The sequence below is a fragment of the Peromyscus maniculatus genome, chromosome 1 (genome assembly GCF_049852395.1).
Source record: "Peromyscus maniculatus bairdii isolate BWxNUB_F1_BW_parent chromosome 1, HU_Pman_BW_mat_3.1, whole genome shotgun sequence".
Taxonomy (NCBI): Eukaryota; Metazoa; Chordata; class Mammalia; order Rodentia; family Cricetidae; genus Peromyscus; species Peromyscus maniculatus.
This window is the reverse complement of record NC_134852.1, coordinates 69,469,375-69,472,154: the sequence shown is the minus strand read 5'-3', so window position 1 is coordinate 69,472,154 and position 2,780 is coordinate 69,469,375. Positions and strand designations below refer to the sequence as shown.

Sequence of the window (2,780 nt, the reverse complement as noted above, 5' to 3'; positions counted from 1 at the left end):
TTGAGAAGAAGGTATATTCTTTCTTCTTAGCACTGCTTTCATAGTGTCCTATAAGTTAGGGTATGTTTTCTCTCATTTTTCTTGAAATATAGGAAGTCTTTAATGTCTTTCTATATTTCTTCAATGAATCAGTAGTAATTCAGTTGAGAGTTGTTGAGTTGCCATGGGTTTGTTGTCTAACTATAACCCATGGTGATTTGAAAAAATAGAGGTTATTCCATTTTTTGTATCTGTTGAGATTTACTTTGTGCCTGTGTGTGTGTGGTCAGTTTTAGAGAAGGTTCCATGAAGTGCTGAGAAGAAGGTCTATTGTTTTGTATTTGAATGAAATGTTCTGTAGATGTCTGTTAAATTCATTTGAGTCATAATATCTGTTAGTTCCCTTAATTTTCTGTTAAGTTTCTGTCTGTCAGAGCTGTCCATTGGTGAGTATGAGGTATTAAAGTCTCCTGCTTTTAATGTGCGGGTTTTGGCATGTGATTTAAGCTTCAGTAATGTTTCTTTTCTAAATGTGGGTGCCTTTGTATTCAGGGCATAACGGTTCAGAATTGAGACTTTATCTTGATGGGATTTTCTGTGATGAATATGAAATGTCTTTCTCCATCTATTTTGATTAATTTTAATTTGAAGCTTATTTTATTAGATATTAGAATAGCTACACCAGCCTATTTGTTACATATATTTGATTGGAAAATCTTTCCCCAACCATTTACTCTGAGGTAATTTCTGTCCATGAGGTTGAGGTGTGTTTATTTTATGCAGCAGAGGGACAGATCCTGTTTCTTATCCATTCTGTTAGCCTATGTCTTTTTATAGGCAATTTGAGTTAATTGATAATAAAGGATATTAATGACCATTGATTGAAGTGTAAATCTAATTGATCTTATCAATAAAAGTCAAGAGTCATACATCAAGGTAGAAACCTGAAATATCAGTGTAGCAGGGGAGCAGCCACAATGGTTTCCTACCTCTACAGTTTCTCTGAAAAAAAAGGGCTGTAATTCCCTCTGCCCCACATTACTATTTCCTGTTTTCTCTCCATCTACAATCATCCAAACTTCTATGTTTAATTTTGGTCGAGTGGCTGGCCCCACCCTTTGACTCCAAGCAAGTTTTATTTGTTATAACACAATCAAAATATCACCCAACATTTCCCCCTTATTATCTAAATAAAGAGTGAAGATTTTAACTAGCAAAATAAAACTATATACAGTAAGTACAATAAATTTATACAAAAATATACAGGTAAGAATTACATTAACAATGTCCAGTATATTTGCATTTGGCAAATTCAGAGAAATATTTCATTAACTATCCTATCTTGGTGAGTCCAAAATATTGTACATAGTTCACTTTCTATCCTAACTTGTATGACCAACTCAAGGAAAACCTTTTATGTCTTTCAACCTTATACACTTGACAGCTCTTTTGTGGGTGTCTTTTGTAAGTTTTATGACAAGGAAAACTATAATTACAGCTATCTAGTCTTCAGTTACATCAGAGACCTGAGATGATATAATATTACCTGTGTAAATAGGAAGTGCAGAGCAAACAACTTCCAAAATTAAGAAATAACAGAAGCAGTTGGCTGCCTGGACAGTTACCCATGGTATCTCTGTAATGTTGGTGCTTCTATCTTTGGCATGCAGGCCTAGAATATCTGACATATTTTTCTGTAAAGTAGGATTTTTGAATGACTATCTCACCTTGTCTTGGCAAATTTATGGCAAATTTGGTTAAATTATGAAGAATAAGTTTTATGTCCAACCATTTGCCATTTAGAAAACCTTAAACCTGCAACTATGTAATTGCTAGAGAAAAAATATCTCTGGAATTAATGATACAGAGGCAATGAATTGAGGCATAAAACACAAACAGTAAGATGCCCCCCTCTGGCAAGTTCTTAGTGATATTAACTTGTATTGATGTAGGAATGCTTCTGGTTTATGTCCTGAAAGGAGAATAGGAACCATGAGGGATGGGATGGACAGAGAACACAGATTTCAAAATTGAGCTCAGTATTGACAATTGGAAGGTAAACTGGAAATTCACAGAAACCTACCAAACAAGTTATTTATGAATATGAACATGAAAATGCATCAACTTAGTATGATAATGAAAGGATCTTTTGTGAGATCCTATAAATTTTTCATATCATTGACAATACTTTCATTTATATCCAGAAAAGCAGTATTAGGACAGAAATTAAACTTAGATTAGCTTTTTATTTTTTCCACGTTTTTATTAGTAAAAGTCACACAATACAACATTTGATATCTTATTTATTTCTCATTTGTTTTAGCCAACAGATTATAATTGATTATTCTGACTGTTTCAGTACCTCTGTTAAAGACTGACAACATTCCCTCTAAACAATCATGTTCTTGTTTCTCAAAGTTAAGGATGCAAGCTTTCTGATGTTTTACCTGCAGTGGGAATATTCATGTTGAGAGAAGGTTTGTCTGTATCAATGACGAGAACAATTGTCTGAGGATGCAGAATGACTCATGTCAATAGAAATATGGGGTCCAGATACGAGGTCCTCTTAAGACCAAAGAGGTTTCCAGAGCTGGACTAGCACTTTTCAGTTTTGACAGATGACAGGTAACATTGCAAACTGGCTTTAGGACCCTATATTTTGAAGAAATGGTGATTTTTACAGTGCCCCAAATGTTCTCTAATACTTGTTTAGTTGCTCTTAATCCAAGCAACACTGTAAATAATCATACAGTCTAGACAGGATAGAATCAAAAGAAGTGTACACAGTGGAAAAATTTATA

At 33.9% G+C, this 2,780-nt stretch overlaps 1 non-coding gene across 1 annotated transcript; it reads left to right on the top strand.

The window, feature by feature from the left end:
* The first annotated feature begins 2,464 nt into the window (after positions 1–2,464).
* Positions 2,465–2,530, top strand: LOC121826166 (small nucleolar RNA SNORD109A). The gene has a single exon (XR_006068478.1). It is a non-coding gene; the product is annotated as a small nucleolar RNA SNORD109A (small nucleolar RNA).
* Positions 2,531–2,780: the final 250 nt, after the last annotated feature.